General features: G+C 38.0%; 1 protein-coding gene across 1 annotated transcript in view; it reads right to left on the bottom strand.

Moving 5' to 3' along the window:
* The window catches only part of VEGFC (vascular endothelial growth factor C), a 100,261-nt gene that overhangs the window by 30,632 nt on the left and 48,083 nt on the right, over positions 1–21,546 (bottom strand). The window lies entirely within an intron of this gene.

Below are 21,546 nucleotides of genomic sequence, written 5' to 3'. Positions count from 1 at the left end.
CACCTACAATGGTCACAGCTCTGGACTACATACCTAGAACAAAGAGAAAAAATAAATGGCTGGAGCAGTAATGGCAGCATGAAATAAACAATTGAAGTTCATTTTAGAGGAGATCTTAACATCACTGAAATTATCATAACTTCTAATTTTATTTGAAGGTATATTTGCTTGGGAAAAATCTCACATATGACACAAAACTGAAGAATCAAGTTTTGAGACCTAAAATGTTTACTGATAGAAAGAACGATTGTGAAGGCAAAGTTATTAAAGAAAGCTCATTCTGTGAGATCATGAGTGATAATATCTTCTGAACATTTCAAAACAACATGTCCATATATCCTACATATGGACATATATACTATATATATAGCTATATATGCATATACTATTTGCCAACCAATTCTAAGTAAATCTAGAGAATGAAATCTATCTTTATATTTGTGGTCACTGCCATGTGCAATAAAATGCCATAATGCTTCTATTAGCATCTGATGGTTACACGGGCCCCAGAAAATAAGGAGCAGTGGAAATGTGATAGGAGGGCTGACAACTTTCCTAAGACTACAGCCAACTTCTGACCTAGTCCCATCATACAGAAGTGCAGAAGACGTCATTTGTTCTCTAAACCAAAAAGGCATCACCAGGAACATTTCTACCACCCACTGAATGACATGAACAGAGCACTAGATGGACTGTGAGTGAGGATAAGTGATAACTTTATGTCATACAAACAAATATGTTCAATGTGCCTTGGTGTGATTAAAGTTTTACAGACGGCTGGTAGGGAGGAGACACGAAGGCACGTTGGCATCTCTACTTGAAACAGCCAAGAGAATCAGCAATAAGTGGGAAGTATGAAAGACATGGGGAATTTGCTATGACTGAGGATTTGTTTTTCATTCTATAAACAAAGGTCAATCATTTTTTTCAAACTACTCTCAAGTGTTATGCTATGCACATATAAACTAGATCTTCATCAATACTTGCTTGGAGTTGCAACTCATGGAGAGATCTACATACAATTATGAAAGCTTTTTATTTAAAATTATGTGCTTGTTACCAAATGATAATAATCAGAAGTAATAGAATAATAGATAAGAGTCCATGAAAAGGGGTTTATCACTTTCTTATATTTTTATAACCATATGTAGATCTAGTTGCTTACCCAAATATCTGTACTTTAAAGATGGGTAAAGAATAAGGTAGCAAAAAATAAGCTTAAATATTAAATGTTTATATATTTAAGTTAGCTATATAATATCTATAATTGTGCAATAAATAAGAATAAATCTTATATTCTGTGTTCAAAATATCAATTAAAAAGATACGTTGAAAAATATTTGACTAAACCCTATAATAGAAAAAAAAATTCATCTGAATGAATTAATTTTTTTAAATTTTATTAATTTATTCATATTACATCTCAATGGTTATCCCCTCCCTTGTATCCTCCCATTCATCATTCCCTTGCATTTTCCCCTTACTCCCCTCCTTATTCCACTCCTTGGAATATACCCAGAAGATGCTCCAGCACACAACAAGAAAATTTGCTCAACCATGTTCATAGCCGCCTTATTCATAATAGCCAGAACATGGAAACAGCCTAAGTGTCCCTCAGTAGAAGAATGGATAAAGAAATTGTGGTACATATACACTATGGAATACTACTCAGCTATTAAAAACAAGAAAAATTTTTCATTGTATTTGTCATACAGATCACTTTTCTCTTTTTGTTTTTTGCTTGTTTGCATATATATATGGTTTCTCTGTGTAGTTCTAGCTTACCAGAACTCACTTTTTAACTAGGCTGGCTGTGAACTCAGAGATCTGCCTGCCTCTGCCTCCTAAGTGCTGGGATTAAATCGTATTACTTTCCCATCAAAATTTAAGTGATATAGGGCCTTAGAATGTTTTTTATCCATTTTACATTATGTTATTCCAAAGACATCTTTCTATTTCACCAGTGAGCTCTGCACAGTCCACCAATGGTAAACAAAACACCTGAAATACACAGGAAACTGAAAATATTGAGTTTTTTCTCTTGAATTAAAATCCCATTGATCCTTTCTTGAACGATGGCAAAATGACCAAGGAAATATTAATTCTTTTGTTTTTTCTCAGGTATGATTACAAACATAGCATTAAACAGATACAAAAAAATCACCAAAACCCCCCATTTATAGCAGGTTTGATTCCTGTCCATCCAGAGATATTTAGAAACATCTAAGGGTCTCTGCTGTAAAATGAGCATTGTTTTCAGAATGATAGAGAGCAGTGGCTAAGAAGACCATTACACTCACAGGGCAATCTCTTACAGCATTGTCTAGGGTAATGTTTGCACCCTGTAGGGGGCATTAGAGGGCTTCATTAGCTTGGATAATCTAACTTCATCAGTTGGCATAAAGCATATGTCACGTATTATCCTATTAAGAACATTCCAAAAGTTGGACTTTTTAAAAATTATTTAACCCTATAAATCCCTGCTAAAAACTTTGGTATGAATGAGTGACTTTAAATACCACTACCAAAGTAGAAGGATCCAGAGGGTCCTAGAAACCTACAAGTAGAACATTGTGATAGGCAGATTTGGGCCCAGGGGTCCTGCTCAAACTAAGGCACCAGCCAAGGACAATACAGGCGGTAAACCTTAAACCCCTACCCAGATCTAGCCAATGGATAGAACATTCTCCACAGTAGAGTGGAGAGTGGGATATTACTTTCTCACATACTCTGGTGCCTCACCTTTGACCATGTCCCCTGGAGGGGGAGACCTGGTGACACTCAGAGGAAGGACAGCAGGTTACCAAGAAGAGACTTGATACCCCATGAGCATATACAGGGGGAGGTAATCCCCCTCAGGAACAGTCATAGCGGAGGGGAATAAGGGGAAAATGGGAGGGAGGGAAGAATGGGAGGATACAAGGGATGGGATAACCATTGAGATGTAACAAGAATAAATTAATAAAGGAAAAAAATAAATACCACTACCTGTTTGGATTAATATTACTCAGTGACAGGAGCATGCTTTCTGTTTTTCCCATTAAGTATTTCTTAACAATATTCCCTTGGCTTGTAATAGCAAAATGTATTTATTTATAAATAGTGTTCCTAAGCAAATCACAACTCTTTATGAATTATTTCCCTTTTATTGGTTATAATTTCAAAAGCAAGCTTTTTTGTCTTTGAAAATGTGAGCTCAACTACTTGGGGGTGGGCTTTGTGGGTAAAGCGCTGGTAAAACAAACATGAGTAACTTGAGTTTGCATCTTTAAGACCCATACAATGTGGGACTGATATGGTGATTGCTTGTGACTCCAGTGCTTCAGAGACAGACAAGGGTTCAAGTGACAGACCCTGCAGACAGGGCAGACAGCATCAGTGTCAACTCCTGTCTCTACACATGTGCATGGGTAGCAGCACGCATATGCCCACATAAACATGGAAAGACACACACATACACAAATGCACCCTACATATATAGACACTTAGAAATTACCCTTCAAATTAAAACGTGCAAGAGGTTTTAAAACATTTATTTTTAGTAAAGTTTCTTTGATGTGATAAGGAACAACTGGTGCTAACATTATTTAGTACTGATTATAATACTAATTATGCAATTTTCACATTTTAATTAACATATAATATTCAGTTGGAAAGTGAGTTGATCATGATCACACAGTTTGAGGGGCTTTTATATGCTGAGCTTCTGTAACCCCACACAGATAAACACAGAGAACACTGAATACATCCTACAAGTCTTCTTAACTCTTTTTATTTATAACAGTTCACAAAATGTAACTAACTTCATTCTGAGGGTTTTTAAAAGTCGGTTTTTGCTTTGCTTTGAGTTTACAATGGTTGTGTGCTGCAATATGCATACATAGCACTGGGTTTCTTTTTTCAACTTTACTTTGTAAAACTGAACCATATTTGAGAAGTGCTTGTTTTCCTTTCTGTTAACTACTGCGATTTCTCTAGTCTATGTGTATGTAGTATACATCAGAGGGTATGAAAGAGAAAAGGAATTGGCTCATCAAGTAAGCACATAATTAAGTGCCCAGATAAGACCAAAATAAATGTATCAATTTACATTTCTGAGGGTTGCCTATGGAATCCCTTGCTCTGTGTCTTTGCCAACGCATATTAGCTGTTTTCACACTTCCAGTCATGCATAATATGTATGCAGACTATCTCATTGTGGTTTGACCTGATTGCCTGTTTGCAGGGGCAGCTAATAACAGCTTTTCATTCATTTCTGCTAGCCGTCTTCGGTGCTGTTACTTGTGTGGATTATACATGTATTCTTGATATGAGCTCTTTGCATTAGGTTCCGATACACGAATCACAGACATCTACTGTGTAACTATATTTCCACTCATTCCGAAGTGGTTTCTGGTGAACAAATTATATATATATATATATATACCTGAGCTTTTTCAAGATCAGTCTTTTAAAAAATCACTTGACTCACCATCATGAAAATAATCATTCTACACTATTTTGTAAGATCTTCATTCACTTTGGGACAACCACAGACTTGGAATTGTTCATTCAGTATAGTGTAAGGTAGATGTCAGGATCCTATTTTTCATTCCAATTGATCCTCCACCATTTATTCCGTCACTTTGGTATAGGACTAAACCAACCCCTTTTCCTCTATGTATTTCATTATTATCTTTATTCTACTACAAAATTGAGTGAGCACGTAAGCATTGTGCTAAGGACTGAACCCATGGCCTTGTGCATGGAGGTGAATGTTCTACTGTCGAGCCCCATCCTTATCCCCTACAATAGCTTTACTATGAAGTTTGATATTAAGCACACTATTTGGATTGCACATGGCTCCTCAAATTTCAACAATAGAATTGATACCAAAATTAAAAAATTACAAAACAGTTGTAATTTTACTGTCTTTTTTTCTTCCATTACAAATTTTAGTTACATTTTTTGAAAGTAAAAAAAGCTTCAAGTGTGTTATTGCATGAACTAGCATGTCAAATGAGATGTCCACTGCTTTTATATATGTTATGTGCTGAAGACAATTATCACTACAGGTGTTGGTGACACCAGTAAACATGTAAGCCCTAACTACGTTGCGTATTCGCTCCTATATCATGAGTTCGGCTTCAAAGAACTCTTTATTCTTAAGCTTTCCTTATAACCTACACACTGTGAAGTCTCACCTTTCCTGATAAAATATGCCTGTTCTTTAAACACACACACATTGCGTGCCTAGAGGTACATGTTTAATACAGCATCTGTCTGGCCCCTGGGTTTTCTAACAAGTCATGATTTGAGGAAGCGCATATGTCTGTCCTGACTCAACAGTAAGAAACATGCATTCCACACAGACAGATAAACTTGTGTTTGAATCTTAGCCACCATATTTACTGTGTGTAAGACCTTTTGAGCTCATTTCTTCAACCAAAATATCAGGACTGCTGTAAAAATTTAATATGACCTTGTGAAATAAGGTATGTAAGTAGCCAGATGCTTTTTTTTTTTTTATGGTTTCCTGGTTTTTTAAAAAAAGTTTCTTTCCAGATTAACAATGTTTTATTAATTTCCTTTATGACTACACTTGAACTGGACTTATGCCAATATATTTCATATAGATGACTGATTTTATTTCTCTAGTGCTTTCATCCACAACGAAACATCCATTTATTTGTTTTGTACTCTTTTCACTATGGCCTGTATGTAGAGACGCTGGGAACACCTATCTCTCACTGCGACAAAGCATTTTTAGCCTATCTACAAAGGGCGGAATGTGCTCAAAATACTGAAGTTCCTTGAAGCTGTTCTAAGGCACAGCATCAGCCCACAAAGGGGCTTCTTTGTTGGTAATCAGTCTCGTTCACTCCTATGAGAATGGAAGGTTGGGACAGGAAATGGGGATGACTCTCTGTGAGGACACATACCAGAAGAATACACCCACCCTGCTCAAGAGGATTAATGGAAAGCTCGAAAGTCTTTAGAAGCAGGAACTGGAGCTCTGGGTCCTCAGTGGCTTAAAAAAAACGGTCACTTGATGTCCACGCTTAAGCAAGGTGTGGGGATGACTCCACATCTTTAACAACTTCCGTAACTCCACCCTCTGCCCCATTTCAGCAAAGAATCAGCTGAAAGCAGCTGAGACATGCTTAAGCATGATGCAATCAAGAGGATTTAAGATATTTGCATGCCTATTTTTCAAAACTACCACAATGCGTACCAGGGCTTACATTGAAACATAACTCACTTTATACAAAAAGAAAGACTGTTGTCAAAGACAGGCAAAACTCACAAAAAGAATGTCCAGAAGTAAAATTAAAGTGGATGAAAATAAGAAGGGGCACTGGAAGCTTCCCACTTCTGCCCAGCCCTGTTGGAGCTACTTTGTAATTATTCTTGTGAAACAAAGGTGTCACCTATTTTCACTCTTTCTGTTTTCTCTTCTAAAGCACATTTACATCCACTCCTGATTTCTTAATATTCTCTCTCTCTCTCTCTCTCTCTCTCTCTCTCTCTCTCTCTGTCTCTCTCTGTCTCTCTCTCTGTGTGTGTGTGTGTGTGTGTGTGTGTGTGTATTCCAGTGTCTACTCAGCTGACATTTTAGAATACATTTTTAAGGTGTGATAAAAAGAAAAATAATTACATTTGTCCAGAAATAAGAACTGTATAATGAGATGTCCCCCGGGAAGCTTCTGTTTCCAGCACTTAACCCCTGTCTTTGTAGAGAGGCGAGGACTGTGCTATCTAGGCCACTACCTCTTAAAATGTCAAATCAACAGCAAAAGAGAAAAGATTATGAAGTCACCATTCTCTATTGAATGATTACACTGTGCCAAGGAATGTTCTAGGCATGCTATTCCAGAACAAAGCCTCTCCGTCAGCACAACTAACAAGCTACACATCATATATGTTTATTTTGAGAGCTAAGAATCCTAAATAGCAGCTTTCCAAAATTCTTCTTCCCAAGGAACTTCCCATATCTTAAGACCTACCTGTTTTGTATATGAAAATCAATTGCAGAAAAATTCTCTGAAGTTTATGTGCTTATGTCTAAAGGATTCCAGATTAGTTTCTAAAGTGTCAGGGAGAGGAATTTGTTGCTATGAAACAATGTTGAGGAAAACAAAGCTGAAGTATTTAACCAGAACTATTGCATCTAAAAACATAAAACTTCCAGTTTTCACTTTCACCAATGAATAAGTTATTAAATTACTTTCTATGATTAGAACCTATTTAAGAACTTATTGCGGAGAGGCAAACTAGCAATATTTAATTGTTTTTTTTTTTAAATCTAATTACTAGAGCTGGAGAGATGGCTCAGTAGTTAAGAAAGATTTCTGCCCTCCCAGAGGAGCCAAGTTCACTTCCCAGCTCCTCCCTGGGGCAGCAAACAACTTCCTGTAACTGTAGCACAAAGGGTTCCAACGCTTTCTTCTAACTTGCTGGCACCTACACACATACACACACACACACACACACACACACACACACACACACACACACACATAGAGAGAGAGAGAGAGAGAGAGAGAGAGAGAGAGAGAGAGAGAGAGAGAGGAATGAACAATAAAATCAGTTATATGCTAATTGGCTGTAAACAGTGTGTGTATGTGGGGGGCAGGGGAGAGAAGAGGGGTGCATTAATTGACGATTAGAATATGCGAAGCTATATGCTTTTAAAGGCAGCTGAAAAAAAGAACTATTATGCCTATATCGAATTCATCTAAGGATTTAGAAAGTTTCTCTGAGGTCAGTCCACTTAGTGAGCTCTGGGAAAGCACTTATTTTGAGAAGCCACACACACTTCTTTATCATGCCAGATTCCCTATGTCCCGAACTGCTTACTTTAGGAGCTTTGCTAAAGCCAATCCTCCATGACTCAGTGTCAAGGCTGCTTTGGGCAGTGTCTTCGCACAACACATTTCTTTACCTTATGCTTTGTGCAGTGTGAATTTCACAAAACTGTCAGCAGGTGTGTCTTTGTGAGTACTATTATTTGTACAGGAACACTAAGAAGTGATGCCTTCTTTCCCTAAGAAGATGAAAATTTAGAAACGGATTCCCAGGAGTAATAAATATTAGCTGTAGCCTTCCTCATCTTAACAAGCCAGGAGTTAGATAAACGAATGTGGCGTTAAACACCCAGGTGACTTTTAACACAGATATTTCTGTAGGATGACATAAGTAGATGCATCAAAGTCCTCACTAAGCAAGAGAAGACAACCATTATGCTAATAACATTTGCAACCAGTGTTCACAGTGTAAAGCTTAGATTTTAGCTCAAGAATAATCCTAGGCTACATTTTATTTCCATCTTAAAAATGGCCCTGAGAAGGTCAAATTTAGAATTAAATATTTACATTCTACAGTACTCTGTGCCAGTAAGTAGGATTTGTGTTTAAAGTTTCACTGTAGGAAAGTATCCACTTAGTGGAACCGGGCAAATTTCAAAGATCTGTCTCTCTTTACTCCTGTCTGCTATTAGCTTCCTGACCCTAAGATACAAAGAGAGCATTATGGAGCTCAGGTCTCTTGGGTTAGCTGGTAAAATTCCATACTGAACGTCTGCTAATATTTGCCAGGTACAGTTCTATAGGAGAAGTGTATTTACAAACTGCATATCATTTTAAGATAACTGAGCAGAATAGTCTTTATTTCTTCCTCTTGTGCCTAAGACTGTATTCCTAAGATGTTTTGACTTGAGAGTCACGGGGAGGAGAAGGAAGGAGAGGAGGAGGGACGGGAGGAGGAGGAGTGGAAGGAGAGCAGAAGGGAGAGGAGAAAGGAGGAAGAAACCAGCTTATCTGTCCAGGAGATCATATATACTGTACATATTAATGAAAACAATGGATATTTATTTAGGTGAAAGGAGCTCCTTATAACTCTGGAGCTCCTACATTTCTTAATAGAAAACTCCTATGCAGAAGAGAAACTAGAGCGAGTGCCACACAAAACTAATGCATCACTACTTTCATCTGTTCTGAAAATGTGTTTTAGTATTTATTTAATATGCACGTATAAAGTGTTTTAATACTCACTACTATAGCTAGCTCAGTGAATTGTAACCGAGCATTGAGCCCTTGTGTAATTGGCCTCATCACTGAGGCTTCCCAACATTAAACGTCATAGTTTGGATGATAAATGTCCCTGCTGCATGACCCTGTGAAGGTACTGGGATCCAGGAAGATGACCCCAGGAAGCAACAGAATGTTTACTGGGTTGGGCTCACTGGGAGGTCCTTTGGGTTTAGGGGACATGCAGGTGAAAGAGACTCTTGAATCCATGAGCCGTCCTTGCTCTGTTTCCTTCCAGGCTCACCGCACTTCTGATTTTGCTTTACTAAACACTCCCATCGTGGTGTGCTGCCCTACCATAAGCACCTGTGCACAGACCCATAAGCACCTGTACATGGCCCGGACTCGTCATACCTGTTAGCCCAAAATAAACCCTCGTCCTTTGTAAGTTAACGACCCCAGTAATTTTGATGCAGTGATACAAATCTCAATGACACCGATCTTTTTTTTTTCCTACTAAGTCATTTTCGAGAGAACATTGTCTCCTTTGATATGTGATCGCCTTGGGTATTTGATCATATCTCACATTTTTCCAGCTTCCCCTGGGTCGCATCTGACCACCTTGGCTGACCTTCAGCAAGAATCCTGTTTCCCAATCTCTCTTTCTCCTTTTAAGAAAACTAATCGAATGCTTTTCGTTCACCCCAAAGCCATTCACTCCACAGATGTGGGTGTCACTTCTGTCCTTGCTGAAGCAACACTTAGCTGTTCTTATTATTCAGAATTTTCTCTTTCTCCCACTCTCACTTCAGCGTACAAACCTGCTGTTCTCACGAATTAAAAAAATAAAGAAACATAATAAATAAATACAAGCATACAAGGAAAATGTCAAACAGATTGAAAGTCCCTTTAAGTCCTTATCTTTATGCTCCTCTCTCAGAGCGTCTTGAAAGGACATCTGTGCTCTTCGTTATGAGCCTACAGTGAGCATCCACTCTGGGTTCTGCTCCCCAACAGTCCACTGGAACTATCCCATAGGTCAGTGCACTGTTTCTCTATTAAAGCCGTGTGTGTGTGTGTGTGTGTGTGTGTGTGTGTGTGTGTGTGTGTGTGTGTGTGTGCCTTCTTGAGACCCCATTTTCCTGCTATTTCCTCTCTGTCAGGGTTTATGACTATCTCTGACCTTTGCTTACTTCTCTTATACATAATCTCTCCAGTTTGAGTACTCATGGTCCAGGACTATTTTTTTCCTCCAATCATCTTACTTCTCTTTCTGAATAATTTCATCTATTCTTAATCTTCTCCAAATGATCTGTGTCTGAAGATGGAAATGTGTACATTCAGCCCAAAGTTTCTCAAAAGTAGACTTTTCAGGATACCACTACTAGCATCTAACTTGGAATCCCCCTATTTCCCCTCAAAATCTCTTTCCCATATGCATAGAACTTACTAACCTGGATCTAATTGAAAAGCTTGAGAAGCTGACTTACCAGTTCTCTCTTATTCCACAGTGAAATCTATCAGCAAGTCAGAAGCATTTTATTATTAAATTATAGCAATGCCATCCCTGTTTGCTACAATATTGTGGGTCAACACAGGCATCCCCTCTGCCTAATTCACAACATCACCCTTGAGATTGTTCTTCCATGCAACTGATTCTCTACCCAACAATCAGGGGGTTCTTATCAATACCTACTTAATAAAGCCATTTACCCAGCTGATCTGCTTAAGTAGCTCACCATCATATTGAAATAAATCCACCTACGAACACTAAGCCCTTGGATCGTCTGGGTCCTGTTGGTACCATGGTTTGTTTGTTTCTTTGTTTTCCAACGGTATCTAACACCCTCCAAACCTTACTTTAGAACAGCACTTCTCAACCTGCATGTTGAGACCCCTTTGGCAGCCTTGATCTCCAATGTGTTTATGTTACAATTCATAATAATAGCAAATTTAGTTATTAAGTAGCAATGAAACAATTTTATGGTTGTGTGGGGGGGTCACAACAACATGAAGAACTATATTAAAGAGTTGCAGCATTAGGAAGGTTGAGAACCACTGCTTTAGAACTTTAGTGTCCTGCAACATCTGTGCTTCTTTTAAACAAGCAACCTTCATAAAATATCTTTCTTTTCATGGAATTATATTCTCGTAGCACTACACATGGTATCGTCTCTTCGCTAAAGGGTCAATTTAAATGCCACATTATCATAATGAGTGAGTTAACCCAGAAGCAGAAAGACTCAAATGATATATACTCACTTATATCTGCATATTAGCCCAAGGGGCATGTCCCACGAAAGCCTTCACTTACCAGGAAACTGAGACAGAGGGGAGGACATTCTAGTGGGACTCTAGATGAGAGAAGCATGGGAGAATGGCAAAGTAGAAGGATCCAGAGGGTCCTAGAAACCTACAAGTAGAACATTATGATAAGCAGATTTGGGCCCAGGGGTCCTGCTCAAACTAAGGCACCAGCCAAGGACAATAGAGGCGGTAAACCTTAAACCCCTACCCAGATCTAGCCAATGGATAGAACATTCTCCACAGTAGAGTGGAGAGTGGGATATTACTTTCTCACATACTCTGGTGCCTCACCTTTGACCATGTCCCCTGGAGGGGGAGGCCTGGTGGCACTCAGAGGAAGGACAGCAGGTTACCAAGAAGAGACTTGATACCCTATGAACATATACAGGGGGAGGTAATCCCCCTCAGGAACAGTCATAGGGGAGGGGAATAAGGAGAAAATGGGAGGGAGGGAAGAATGGGAGGATACAAGGGATGGGATAACCATTGAGATGTAACAAGAATAAATTAATAAAGGAAAAGAAAAAAAAATAAATGCCACATTATCACTACAAAGACTTCCTTCTGATGTTAACTCGATATCCCAAGCCACAAACTCTATATTAGTCCCTGTCATTTGTTTTATACCATCTATGGCATGTGAAAGAGCCTTCCTTATTCTTTGCCTTACTTGTCCTCATTTACTACACACGACACTTGCTTTGTTGCCTATAAGCACCTCTTCTTTGAAGCACACCTAGAATATAACAGGGTACATTGAAATAGTTTCTTTTTATTTTTCATGACATGAAATAACACTGCTGATAGCTTTCAGGAAAAAACTTATAAAAGCAGCTAAAGGTCACTGAATTCCAATTTCATTAAATTTGCCAAAAAGTAAACTACTCTTATAATGATATTCAGGAGGTTTACCTTTTTTATTCTGAATCATGAAAGAAGAAAATAAATACACTTTCCTTTTTAGAGTGAAGATTGAAAGAATATTTATATTTTAGCCAAGCTTTTCACCATGTTAATACTGTAACTCTCCAACTAGGCTAAGCCAAAGGAAGGATAACAAACACAGAAAATTTATCTTTGTTTAATCTTATTTCCCCCTTATTTCAGAGCTCAGCTGAAATAAGAATAATTGACTGACAGAAGAAGTGTTATAAGGTCCATTTAATATAATGAAAGAAATATTGACTTAATCTGTTTCCAAAGCTCTTGCAATCCAAACTCAGGGATGATGAGGAATCACCTGTGATGCACTCATGTTGATGCACAGAGTCCAGCTGGATTGTCACTGTGCCTGGTCCAAGCCAAACTACTACCTATTAACTACTAACTACTACGTACTAACTACCACCACTAACTAGCTTTGAATACTACCACTAACTACAACTAAGCACATACAACTAACCTCACTTCATTTGAATCACAGACCTAGTAAAACAGAAAATCAGACAAAGAGCATGTGAGGATAAAAGTGGTTGCATAGGACCTAGTACGGAAATTTACCAAATGAGGGCTGAGGAAAGGGCTCAGTGGTAGGAAGGAACATTTGCTCTGTAAGCACGAAGGGTTTGAAATACTAAATCATGCGTTTTATTTTTTAATCGATTAATTTAATTTTAATTAATTTATTTTTAATTTATTTACATCCTGATTGTAGCCCGCACCCTTGTCTCCTCCTGGTCCCAGACTTCCTCTTTCTTCCTCCCTCTCCCAGCTCTCCTAGTCCTTAGAAAGCATCCTTATTCCCCTACCGTCTGACTCCAGCCTATCAAGTGTCATCTGGACTGCCTCTTTTCTCTTCCTCTGTGGCCTGGCAAGGCCACCCTGCCAAAGGGAAGTTGATCAACAAGTGGACAACGGAGTTCATGTCAGAAGCAGCCCCTACTCCCCATATTATGGGACCCACTTGAAGACTCTGCTGCCTATCTGCTACATCTGAGCAGGGGGTCTAGGTCCCCTCCATGCATGGTCTTTGGTTGGTGCATCAGTCTCTGCAGCCCCCCTCCTCACGTCCTCCCTCCCCCCACCCTGGCCCGATTTGTTGGCTCTGTTGGTCTCCTTGTAGAGCTCCTGTCTCCTCTTTGTCCTTCTGTCCCCCAACTCTTCCATAAGACTCCCTGCGCACTGGCCAAAGTTTGGCTTCCTTTAAATGATTGTACAGATCAAACAATCTGTTATTTTTAAAGTCATCATTAGCTGAAATCAGTTCTTGCTTTGAAGGAGAGGAGTTGCCCTTTAAAGCACTTCTTTTACTTTTAAACTGTTCATCTTATTTACTTTACTATTAATTTACTTGGTTAGCCTTACCAATCTGGCTTTAGTCCTCTTGCACTTTAAAGTGCCCATTGCGTGTTAACCTTTTTATACTGGTTCTCCTTCTGTCAACCTTTCTTCTTTTTTTCTCCTGTGTTCTTCTTTCTGTCATTTTTTACGTATGTATTTTGAATGGACTCTGATAGTTCTTGGAACCTGCTTATTCCTAATCTGTTGAGAAGTTATTTCCCATTGCTGGATACTGTTTTCTCATGTAGCCTTTTCTGCATCACTTACTAAGACCTGAAGTTAGCCAAAGGTGCTCTTCTAACACTTACCTCTTGTCTTTATTTATTTAAATCAGGCCTTAAGAATAAATAAAAACTTAAGCATAAATAAAAATAAATTAATTAAAAAATAAAATGCATGTTTTAGTATTTCAAATCCTTCATCAGTAAATCACACAGCTAGGAATTTTTAAATATCATTCCACTTTCATTACTTTTATCAACATCTATTAGTTTTTTATTGTGTATTTTAACAACGACATTGCTTTATATTAGAAACATAAAAGCCCAATGAGTAATATAATAGCAGTATTGAGTGATGTATGTGTAACAGTAAAAAAATGTGTCATGTTTTGAATACGGGTCATTTAACTGCTCTATCATTTATCCACTAAAGAAAAAATAAAAAGCAGAAAAAAGATGTAAATATGTAAATCCATCTGCTACACTGAAGTTTTTTTTTTTTTTTTTCAGCACTTGAAATTTTGGACAGAGGCTTTTGGAAGATTTTTGCTGAGAAATTCAATTCCCTCTCTTTTCTTTCTTTTCTTTTCTTGAGGGATAGGAAGAGTCCATGTAGAAAGGAGACTCTGAAACCTGAGGTTAATGGTTTACAAACACAGACCTCTGGTCAGGTTCCCTTTTATAGGACACTGTACAGCTTGCAACGGCTCAAAAGGACTCAGTACTGACTTCCCAGGGTGAACAGAGATTGCATTAAGCAGCACTATAAACACTTCTGTAAAGAGACACCTGCCTTTTGAGTGTTTTCAAATTCGCCATTTGAAAAAAGAACAAAGTAATTTTGGCAGAGTATAGAAAAATATTTAAAGTCAGTCTCATTAAATTGCCACACATATGTAGCCTTTTATAAAATCTACTTTGGAAACAAATCTACCTGAACTTAAATGGAAGTACCAATTGACTCAAAATGGTTTTATAGCCATGGTTTACTGATAGAGAGAAAACACGTTTTGTCTGTAGAGTTACATACATTAATTTTGATTAACAGAAAAAATTTAAGGGTCTCAAGACTAAATGGTATTTACTGAATAAAGAGAATAAAATTGGAGAAAACAAAACTATACCTAGCACAAAGAATACAAAGTTAAGTAGTTGCATGTTTCTGGACAATGATAACTTTGAGTTACCTTGCTTTGAATTCACCAACAAATCAAACATACTTTTGTAATGCTATCATTACATTTTACACAAATGTCTACAGCTCAGTGTAACAGTGTTTTCTTTTGCCTTGCAACAACAACAACAACAAAACTCTAACATTTATTCTGTGCATCCAAATATAAGCAAAGATACTAGTCTTTAAATACAGGCATTTCTTGTTGGGCATTTGGATACAATCAAGTATTGAACTGGCCTTAGCATATAATTCATCCATTTCACTGGTAGCTGTGGAAATTGAGTAAGTTATTTAGTTTGTTTGTACCACAATTACTTGTGTTCTAAAGAGACTGCAATACCAGACTCTGAAGCAATACAACCCTCATGAAACCCTGATGATTAAAAGGGATGTCTTAGTAGAATTCAGTGCAATACTTGGGCCACATAAACACTGAGCAATTATTAAATAATTTTCTCTCAGATGCCTGGCAAAAACTTTAAAATTTAAATGTATACACATATAAGGAATGAAAGACTTGCATATAATCATTCATGTCATTAAAATATTTATTATAGTTATTTTCAAAGTATGTTTTTGGTAAATTACTATTTGCTAATCACTTTGATGCTTTTCATTTTCCTAAATATGCTCACCAAATAACAAATACACAGAGGCAAACAAAACCATAAAATAAATATTTATCAGTGAGCTACTTATACAGAGAAACATATCTGATTTTATGTTTAAGTATACCATTTAAAACAATGATCTTCTAGTTCCACAATTTTAAGAATTTTAAACAAAATACCTAATGTATTAGTGTGTGTGGATTTAAAATGGTTATGCAAACCAGTACTCTATACAAAATGAATGGTAACAATAATTTATGAGACCACCCATTTTGTCATATTAAGTAGTAAACATTCTAAAGTAAAATGTAAATCAACATTGAAAAAGAAATGTAAACCACTATGAAAATTAGTTAATTGAGTCAGCAGAGTTTATAAGATAAGATTGTGCAAAAATATCTTTAAAAATGTCTTATAACTATTCGTTTCACATAAAATTTAATTTTTTTCTACACGAGATCATAGCAACATGAAAAATATTTTTTTATTTAATAAAATCAAGCAACTGTATTTCAAAATAAATTAATATTTTGAGCGGACTCCTTTCAAGAAGGGTATAGTTGCATAACCATGTGGATTTTTTTGTAAAATAAAACCTTCATTTGAAAAATCATATCAAGCTTGTTTATAGATTCTGGCTATTACAAATAAAGCTGCTATGAACATAGTTGAGCAAATATCCTTGTAGCATGGTGGATCATTTTTTGGGTATATATTCAGGAGTTTTATATCTGGGTCTTGAGGTAGCACTATTGCCAATTTTCTGAGAAAGAGCCAGATTGATTTCCAAAGTGGTTGTACAAGTTTGCACTCCCACCAGGAATGGAGGAGTGCCTCCCTTTCTCCACATGCTCACCAGTATGTGCTGTCACTTGAGTTTTTTATCTTAGACATTCTGATGGGAGTAAGGTGGAATCTCAGAGTTGTTTTGATTTGCATTTCCCTAAGGACGTTGAACATTTCTTTAAGTGTTTTCTTGGCCACTCGATGTTCCTCTGTTGAGAATTCTCTGTTTAGCTCTGTGCCCCATTATTTAATTGGATTATTTGGTTTGGTGGTGTTTAATTTCTTGAGTTCTTTATATATTTTTAGATATTAGCCCTTTGCTGTATGTAGGATTGGTGAAGATCTTTTCCCAATCTATAGGCTGTTGCTGTTCTGCTGACAGTGTCCTTTGCCTTACAGAAGCTTTTCAGTTTCATGAGGTCCCATTTATTAATTTTTGATATTAGAGCCTGAAGCTGTGTCCTGTGCCAATGAGTTCTAGGCTCTTTCGCACTTTTTCTTCTAATAGATTTAGTGTGTTTGGTTTTATGTTGAGGTCTTTAATCCATTTGGGCTTAAGTTTTGTCAGAATCTGGAAACAACCTAGATGTCCCTCGACTGAAGAATGGAAAAAGAAACTGTGGTATATTTACACAAGGGAATATTATTCAGCTATTAAAAACAGGGAAATTTTAAAATTTCCAGGCAAATGGATCGAACTAGAAATGATCTTCCTAAGTGAGGTAACCCAGACCCAGAAAGACATGCATGGTATATACTCACTTATAAGTGGATATTAGCCCACCATACATGTCCTCTCAGAGACTCTACCCAATGGGGGATCAGGACAAATACTGAGACTTGAAGCTGGACTTTGGGCAGAGTGCTGAGAGTTGTATGGAAGAGTTGGGGGATGGAAGGTCCAGGAGGGAGTAGGAGCTCCTCAGGGAGACCATGAAGGCCTGCAGGTCTAGACACAAAGTGGCCTGCACGAACTGATGCACCAGCCGAGAACAATGCATACAGAGAACCAAGATCCTCCATTCTGATTTAATTGATGGAATGCCTGTTCTCTGTGTGGTGGTAGAGGGGAAGACTGCTGCTGAACCTCTGACACGTACTTTGGTGCCCAAAGTTTGGTAACTGCCCCTTGGCAAGATGTCCTAGTGGACACAAAGAGGAAGGAGATGCAGCCTATACTGATGGGATATAATAGGCTGTCACCAGACAGTTGGGGTAGGAGGGCACCCCTATCAGAGGTCTAGGGAAGGGGAATAAAGAGAAATGGGAGGGAAGGTGGAAGTGGGAACATACAAGGGAGGGGATAACAGTCAGAATGTAAGGTGAATAAACTATCGTAAGTAAATTATACATTTTAAAAAGATATTTTCATAAAAAAGAAAATCATATCAGTATTTTTAAAATTATCATGTTTCATCCTTAGAGACTATTTAAGAATTATAGATGGATTCAGCTTCCATTTATATGGCTGTTAAATTTACTTCAACATATATTTATGTTTAAAAGCTGCAAATCAAGAAAGTAATAGATGGGTAAAATTATGTCTTACTAACCTTTAAAAAAGTCATTGTCCCACTTTCTTCGGTGGCTGAATAAAAGTTTTCTTATTACGACCATGTCAATAATATAGAAAATATCAAGTAAATGCTATGTGTACTGGGAGGATTAAGATGTAGCAAGCCTGGTGGTGCACACTCAGAAATTGAGGGGTGAAAGGATTGGAAACACAGCTTTCAAACTGGCCTGCTCTACATAGTGACTTTCAGGCTAAGTTTGGATTCACAGAAAGGCTGTCTCAAAAACAAAATACCTATGAGCACTCAGAGCAGTCAAGAAACTTGTAGGAGACACCGGGGAATGGTGGCAAGGCAGTGAAGATGGAATAGAGTCATATAAAAAGATTAAAAGGAAATAATGAGAAAGAGTACATGGTATGGGGGCTGGAGAGCCTGGAAGAAAAGGGAATGAACACAGGGAGCAATAAATAACACTAAATGTTTTCTGGAAAGTTTGTATGAAAAACTACTACTACAGAATTACAAACATGCATACATAGAAAAGGAGTTTCAAATCACTTACCCTTTAATGGGTAACAATGCCCTATTAAATACCACAGATTAAGAAATAAGAATTCCAGTGCTGGAGATGGGTACCTCTACTCAACTTATTGGCCAATGAGGTTCCAAAGATCCCTAAATATTACAGGCTCTGGTTACTGCTCTTCGTCACATTCCAGAACATGATGATAATACGCTATTGCTGAAGACACACCATAAAGTTGAGTCACAGAACCAGGGCAAGTCAAGCTGGTGTTGAACTGGCAGCTTCATCCCTAATGCCTAGCTTTCAAAGTGCTGGAAGGTGCTATGCACTCTCCCAGAAGAGAAAAGTAATCATCTATAGTACCCAGAGGTGAACTCTAAGAGCTGCATTAATGGCAAGCTTGGCAAACTCTGTCCACTGGTGCAACAGGGACTTGAAGGTTGTGGTGGTTTGAATAGGTGTGGTCCTATAAATTCATGTACTTGAATACTTGGCCTATGGGGAATGGCACTACCAGGAGGTGTGGCTTTGTTAGAGGATTATATCACCTTATTGGTGGGAGTGTGTCACTGGGGAGGCAGGCTTTGAAGTCTCATATACAGTCTCAAGTTCTGCCCACTGTGAAAACACAGTCCCCTACTGGCTGCCTTCAGATCAAAGTGTAGAACTCTTTGTTCCTCCAGCACCATGATGCTATGGTTCCCACTGTGAGGATAATGGACTGAACCTCTAAAACAGTCAGCCTGCCCCCATTAGATGTTTAGGTTTATAAGAATTGCTTTGCTCATGCTACCTCTCCACAGCAGTAGAACTCTAAGACAGAAGTCATGAGTGCAACAAATCACTTCCAAATTTTACTTAAGGTCCACTTCACAAGATGGGAACCTGGAACCATTTTGGGGACTAAGAACCTGTGGCTAGACAGATCATTGACCTAGTTAGGAACCTACTACGATTACTCTGCTAAAAGGAACTAGTATTAAGCCCACTCCTAATGACTTCTCTTTATACCTATAGACTAGTACCTTATCAGAGATGCTTCTTTTTCCAGCAGATGTCATTTAATACAGCGACCCTGAATGAGTCATCCATATTGCCTCTACTTTACCCACAACTCAGGAATAATTGTAGAAAAGTAGGTTTTTAAAATCCCAACTACAACAAAAGCCTGTAAGAAACAAAAGGGTTAACTGACTACAAGGAAGCGTTGCTTGCCTGAAAAACAAGAGGGTAGTTGCACACTCAAAGAAATTGTGATGGCGTACATAAGACCTGTGCACGCTCAAACCAAAAAAAAAATCCCAGCATAGAAGGAGGAAACAGTCGTCTGGTCTACCCCTAGCAGGGGACCAAGCAGCAAAGGGTAGATGTTGGGAGATAGAGTTACTTTTCGTTACAGGCCTGGCCACAGATAGGGAGAACAGACTCCAGTGGATGGCCACACAACTGAGTCCTCGGGCTAAGACTGCTCAGCCTGGATGGGGTTTCAAGAATATCGGGACACAAAGCTGGGTGGCTATGAAATAGAGAGTGGATATATAGTGTGTTGGAGGATATACAATTCTCAAACAATGCGACCAGCTTTTTGATCACTTCCCCCTGGCAAGACTGTCTTGCCAGGCCTTAGGGGAAGAGGACACTCTCAGTCCTGATGCAACTTGATGAACTGGGGTGGATGGGAAGGGGAGGCTTCCCTTTTCTGAGGAACAGGGTAGGGAGGATGGGGGAAATATAGGGAAAGTGGGACTGGGAACAGAGGAGAGGTGGGGCTACAACCAAGATGTAAATTGACTAAACAAATTTTTAAAAATTAAATAATTTTCAAAGTATGCAAAAAAGTACTTCTATATAAAGAATCAAACACCAAGCTTTAAGAAGTAAAATGTAAAAATAAGCACACCAAAGCAACAATGAACACTAGTATAGTAAGCCAAAGAAGAGGCAACAATAAACTACAACTTCTCATCAAGAATGTTTGGAAATATTTTAAGAAATAAAATAATTAATCAGCTGATGCTTCCTAAATGCCAGTCTAATATGGGGTCATACTTTGAAATTCTGGAACAATACAATGAACAAGTAGCCTATGCCAAAGTCTTTAGAGAGTCTTCTCTACTGAAAATTTCAGGCAAGCATCTAAACTAAAAGTATCAAGTGTCCAATGTCAGGGCTGGAAGCCGAGCACACTAGTTAGCAGGAGACTCGGGGTCTCATTTCCAGAACCACAAAAACAGAAAAATCAAAATAAAGCAGAAAATCACTCAGCATCACCTTATGAACAAATCATATACCACTTATGTGGTGACTTTGCAGGTGCCACCTGTTTCTGGCACTGCACCCTTTATTTATAGCTTGACCCAGCAAGGCTACTTTCCAAAGAATCCAGCCTCAAGCTCATTTCATGTACCATGGAAAAAACAAGGTCAGTCTTCTTGATTCTTTGCTTGATTGTTTGGGAGTTTTGAGGCCGAAGGGTAAAGTCAGTTTGGAAACATGTCCAAACCATAACTTCAAGATTGTTTGAGAATATTGAATATAAACCTTTCTGGATAAAAATATGCCTTACCTAACGAAACAAATACTTATTTGGTTTATAAATGAATCTGGTTCTTTGTATAGGTGATGTTATTCAGATATCAGATTTCAGAATGAGAAGAGCTGCCACAGATTAAATTTCTTAAATTAAATATTCAAAATTATCTAACCAAAGGTAAATCATCTTTGCCATAAGATCAGGTATGTAGTTTCACTGCACACAAGCAGTTCTTCTTGTGACTGGACCAGAGTTGATACTCATCGGTTGAGACAAGTAACTCAGCAACCAAGGACAAATAGCAAGTACTCAGCAAATGCTTGCTCTACTTAGTGATTAACTCATTAATTTATAAGGTTGTAAAGAATTGCTGAAATCTGATTAAAGAAATAAAAAGAAAAATAATAATAATGAAAAAGGGAAGTCAAGCAACAGATATGTTACACTCTAAATTTGCAATGCCATCATCCAATATTCCTGTATATTCAGGACACTTTGTCACCTGAGTGTCCACATACTTGTTTTCTGTCTCAGAGCTCTGGTTTGTTTGGTTGTCTTTCTATTAAACCATTGTTTTCTA

The sequence above is a fragment of the Acomys minous genome (genome assembly GCF_964271855.1).
Source record: "Acomys minous genome assembly, chromosome: 15".
In the NCBI taxonomy this organism is placed as follows: domain Eukaryota; kingdom Metazoa; phylum Chordata; class Mammalia; order Rodentia; family Muridae; genus Acomys; species Acomys minous.
This window is presented reverse-complemented; position numbering and strand designations above follow the sequence as displayed.